Raw genomic sequence first — 6,000 nt, forward strand, 5'->3', positions numbered from 1 at the left:
CCCATGAGAAAAATATCAGGCAAATTCTAATAGAGGGACAGCTACAAAATCCTTGACAGGACTCCGCAGACTGTCAAGGTCATCAGAAGCAAGGGAATCTATGAGACCGTCACCGCCAGGAGGGGCCTAGGGGGACGCGATGAGCCGGGTGGGATCCTGGAATGGCAAAGAGCATTAGACAGCAACCGAGGGCTTCTGGCTGATCACTTACCATGATTTATCTGTGATTTATCACTTAAGAAATAATGCATTATTATTTAGTGAACATGTATGAGCATTCGATTATCAGTCGTGACAAATGCACCATGCTGATGTGTTAGGCGCTGATAACAGGGAAAACTGGGCGTGCGGTATATGGAAACTCTGTACTATCTTCAGAATTTTTCTGTGAATTTAAAACTATTCTAAAAATAAAAAGCTTATTAAAAGAAAGTTCTTTATCTCCAAAGGGGACCCACTCCTGCCAGAGGACACAGAAAGGGTCTCCTTGAATTGGGAGCTTCCACTGCTGCCCGGGACCTTTGGAGCCCTTGTGCCCGGGGATGGGCCGATGAGGAATTGCCATCTTGGCAAAGGAATTGCCCCAGTCAGCGAAAGGAGGTTGCGCACCGAAATGCCAAGGAGGCGTTTCTTTTCCTTCCCTTCTTTTTAATGACGTTTGGGAAATTTTTGTGCCACAGTGTGAACATCCCCCAGGCCAGATTCTCTTCCGTCCTTCCCTTCCGTTTCCAGCAGACCCAGGTCAGGAGACACAGGACCTCCAGCCAGAGCTCAGTGCCCCACAGACCCAGCTTCAGCAGCTTCTGTGCAGGCCAGCCGCGTCTTGAGAGTCAAAACACTTTTTAAAAACTCAGTGTTTCAAACTCATTTTTCTGGCAAAACAATGTCATCTTTGCAAGACATCCCCAGGGTGCCCCTAAGAGCCTGTTTAATAAATAATGGTGGAGTTGGAATCCAGAACGCAACGTTCCAGAGCGTTGGCCGAGAGGCAGTGGAGCTCGGAGTCAGATGATGCTCCAAGCCCAGATCTGTCCCTCACTATCATGGGTGTAAGTTGCTTGACATCGCTGAACCTCAACTTCCTAGAAATCAAATGGGGCTAATAGACCTGTTTTCCAATCTCTGTAGGTATTAAGCAAGATGGCAAAACTATCTGGGTATTTGATACTACTTTCTTTTTTCTCCTTAACCCAAATTCTAGTTTCCTTTCCTGCCAAGCTGGCAAGAAAGTCCATCTTAGTGATTACTGAGCCTCTCCCCTCATTAGCTCTCTGAAATTTTCCAGGTTTCCCATCCTCATGGACCTGCAAGAACCTCATCACTTGCCAGTGTTAGTTTTTTGATGGATTGATTGATTGATTGATTGATTCAACAAACGTGGTTACTAACTGCATGTTATGGGTCAAACACAATTTTAGGCAGTATCAGAAGCAAGTGGATCTGAGCAGTTCAAGGGCAAGAGGAGAGACTGGCAACAGTGGTGCAATATCTGAGTCACACATTAGGAGTGAGGTGCTCACTCCTCTAACTGTGGGATGAGTTGGCTGCTGGTGGACACAGTTGTGTCCCTCTTAGGACTAGCCATGGCTAAAGGGCACTGCCTTGCCCAAGGTTCTGCCCCCTCTTAGGGGACAGCTCATGCCCACACCTGGTCACTGTGGGAGTACAAAGGTCTGGCTCTTTGCCTCCACTCTGAGGGGCCACCCCAGCCCCAGAGGACCTCCAGAGCTCTCCATTGGATCGGCTGAGAGCTTGCAACTGCGTCTTCTTTCTCTGCCCAAACTTGCTTCTCTCACTTTCTCACAGGTGTTCTTCCCAGCGTGCACACCCCACCGAGACTCCTGCATTCAGAAGTCCAGCTCAGGGTCTGCTTCCAGGAAACCCAACCTGACACACGCTGCCTGTTTTATTGTCTAACTTCTTTATGTGGTGTCTTCTCCAATGTCACAATTTAAAACTATGTACTTACATAAATTAAGTCTTCAATTCTTTGACTATAGATTCATTCGAATAATCAAAACCAGTAAACAACATTTACATTATTATGACAATATAATATTGTCTAATGCCTGGTCAAATAGTGAGTTGAGATGACACTTCCTTCTCTAAGTTTCTAATTATCCCTGAGATATTTAAAGGAGGATAATTACTTTGCTTCATATTTGAATTATGATTTCTTGCATAGATTTAAAAAAAAATTTCTGATTGCCTTTCTAATTTCTACTATAATTCTCACACTGCCATCCTCCTTTATTGTTTGGGATTTAGTCCATTTTTTCTCTTTAAAGTTTTCTTACTGGAGATCACTAATTTATGATAGAATCTAGACTAATTGCTTCTAATCCTGCTGTATAGCATCACTGGGGGACTTTCTGGTTAGTTCCATTATTGCCTATAACCTATTCCTTTTTGTTTTATTGGTTTGACTGTACCCCAACCTTTTTTTGAAATTATAGCCTCAAGTAACTTACTCAAATGGGTGGATTGGAAATGAATTCTCTCCATTTTGTATTTGAACAGCTTCATTAAATTCTTTTCAATTATCCCTTTTGAGTGTGCCCTCTGTTTCCAACCAGGACCGTCATCAGTTTTCTAGGTTCGAAATGATATTACCTGCAGAATTCTGAAGATCTTGCTCTACTGTCTTCTAGCATCTATTTTGGTTGATGATAAGTCTGATGCCAATCCAATTCTTGTTCCTTTATAGGTAATTTTTTCTCTCTGGAATCCATTAGACTTTTTAAAAATTAGTTCTTGCTTCTAAGAAACTTTATAAAAGTATGTTATGTCAGTTAGGAATATTTTTAGCCATAAGTGAAAAAAGAATAACAAAACCCAAAACACTCAATGAACAGTGGCTTAAGCAATACACTTGACAGGAAGAAGATGGTCCCAGTTTAGATGCATCAGTTTGGTGGTATCATTGAGGACTACAGCTTTACAGAGGATGTGAAAGGAAAGGGATTTTTCATCTCTGCCTGCTGCCTTTTGGTTGACAGATGGGGCTTCCACACCAAATCCTTGCACTAGTGCAGAGGCAAATCCTTCTCTTTATGAGGCTCTTAATTTTATTGTGAAAGAGCGCCCCTCACCCCCACCCATAACATCCCCTCAACATCTCATTGGCCAGAATCTGGCCACATGTTGACTCCTAGGCACTTGGTATGGTCTGAATGTTTACATCCCACCCAAATTCATATGCTGAAATCCTAATCCCCAGAATGATGGTCGTAGGAGCTGGGGCTTTTGGGAGGTATGTAAGTCATGAGGGTGGAGCCCTCATGAATGGGATTCGTGTCCTTATAAAAGGGACCCCACAGAACTCCCTCACCCCTTCCACCATGTGACGACACAGCTAGAAGACAGCTGTCCACGACCTAGAAGAGGGCCTGCACCCAAACCGGACCCTGCTTATACTCTGATCTTGGTCTTCTAGCCTCCAGAACAGGCAATCAATAAATACTTCTTGGTTCTAAGCCCCCAGTCTCTGACATGTTGCTATCATAGCCAGAATGGACTAAGACAGTACTCACAGGTGAGAGAATGCAATTTGTTCTAAGTGGCTGAAGCCAACTCGTTCAATTTCCTGGGGCTGGAAGGGGTAAGCTTTTCCCGATGCCACAGGCTCTCTGCCTGCTACCTCAGCCCTCGAATTGGAGAGTCATTAGCAGGGAAGAGGGAGGGGAATTGTTCTGAGGTAGATGTCGACCATGTGGTCTTCTTCACTTTCATACTTGTAATTTGAAGTCTCACTCTTCCTTTGCTCTGGGAATTTTCCTGCATCGTTTCTTTGCTAGTTCCTTCCACTCTGTTTTTATTCTTCTTTCTTTCTGGACTCCTCTTAAATGCCCCCTCTCAGTCACCACCTTTCTACTTTCTGTCTCTATAAATTGATGACTCTGGGCACCTCAAATAAGTGGAATTATGCATACAGTGTCTGTCTTTCACTTAGCATAATGGCCTCAAGGACACTGTCATCCATATGGCAGCCTGGGTCAGAATGCCCTTCCATTTTAAGGCTGCGTAACATTCCACTGCATGCACGTACCACATTTTGCTTATCCACGTATCCATCAATGGACACTTGGGTTGCCCCTACTTTTTGACTTTTGTGAATGTGCTGCTATAAACATGGGTGTACAAATACCATCGAGTTTTAAAGGGGCTGCTGTGCAAGAGACCCTGGCCACTCAATCCCAAGTCAGATGTGTTTGTGTGCACATCCCCACTGCACTGGGATGAAATCCTCACCATCACCATCATCGTGTTGCTGTCCATGCAGTTCCCTAGTGTACAGTTTTACCTGGCACACTTCCTCCAGGTCCATTAGCATAAACCCATGAGGTAGCCTGAAGGGTTTCTGCTCCTAGGCTGGTAGGAGGTACAAGTAGAATGACTGAAAATCCTATCAGCCTGAAAGACGTTGGCGAACTGTTTTGTTTGCAGGGACCCTGTTGTGCTGAGTAGGTAGATACTAGGCCATAAAATGATCATCTAGTAACTTTAATGCAACTTTGCCTAACTGACCAGACAGGCTGATATGGTAAATTTCATGTGGAAAAAAAAAAAGAAATCTGTCTGAACTCTGCCAGCTAAGACAAGACAGAATATCAGATAAGATTTAACTATTAAAATTACAGACATTCATTTGTCTTTTTCATGGAGGAAAACAAGGTGAACGTGTTTGGGTAGTTGGCACCATGCTTCCCATTTGTACATTCCTTTTACACGTGAACATTAGGTTGTTTATTCATCTGTTAATGAGACAGCCGATTATCAAACCATAAATATACATGTTGGATCTAATGGTTTGTGAATGTTAAACATCAGATAGTAATATTTGTGGGTATTTAGAGAAGAACTCTACAGCTTCATCCCAATCACTATCCAGCTTGTCAGTTTTCTGTAAAACTATCTGATTCTTCGTGCTGTCAGCTGAATCATATGTTAGGCAGAAAGCAGATTGCCCCCCATTACTGCTATTTTTCCTTCCGGTCAATAAACAGATTAAAAAAAAGAAAGAAAGAAATACAGCTCTCTTGTGTAATCTAGGCTACAGATACCACATTTTCTTTGTCTTTGGAAAATAGCAAATGTGATTTCTTAAGGCTTTTCATTTTCAAATCATTTCAGGAACATTAGCAAATACATACGCACTTGGTATATTTGTGCCAGATATTGGAAAAAAGGGCAGATATTGAGATGCTGAAGTTCAGATTAAAGGGCCTTCATTGTTCATCCCCAAAGTCCTGCGGTACTTATTTAAAATTAAAAAATATTTGGCCACTAGCAGTTTGCTCCCAAATGCCAAGATACATTTATTTATTCTCTAAGCAGAGCCAGCACAGCCTGGTGTTTAAGCTTTGGCAGTACGCTTATGTGTGCTGGAGAAAGACGCTCCGTTCCCCAGGGTGCAGCCAGGAGCCTCTGAGAACTTCCCTTAAAATGTCTTCATTCTTCTGTTCACCCAGAAAACAGCGATTAGGCACCTGCGAGGGCCAGGGCTACACTCAGCTGGGGGGAGTGGGAAGTGTCTGCGCTGGGGGTTCTCCAGGCGGGCGGAATGGGGGGCGACGTGGCAGAGCAGGAAGGGCTGGGCCGGAGTCCAGCCTGCCCACCCGCAGAGGGCACGGCCTTAACCCTCCCAAGCCCTTCCTCTTCGTCCAGGATGCAAATGGCCACCCCTGGGAGCTGGGAGAGCAGCCCGTCCACCTGTGGATGGCGCCAGGCACAGAATCGCAGCCCCCAGAACACTCCGGTTTCTTTCCACCCTTTCTCCCTGCTTCCAGTTTTATTTCCATTCCACACACTCTGCCAGCGACGCTTCCTCACCTTCCTCCATTCGTGCTGTTGCCGGGACCCCACCGGCCCTCAGGCTCTGCCTTCCCCCCTCCCCCTCCCACTGCCTGGTTCTCTTCTCATCTCTCTGGCCCCTTCTTCTCTGGGGCCTTTGCTTTCTTTCTTTTCTCTCCCAAATGGTGGATTTTCACAACCTCTGCT

The sequence above is a fragment of the Manis pentadactyla genome, chromosome 8 (assembly GCF_030020395.1).
Source record: "Manis pentadactyla isolate mManPen7 chromosome 8, mManPen7.hap1, whole genome shotgun sequence".
Taxonomy (NCBI): domain Eukaryota; kingdom Metazoa; phylum Chordata; class Mammalia; order Pholidota; family Manidae; genus Manis; species Manis pentadactyla.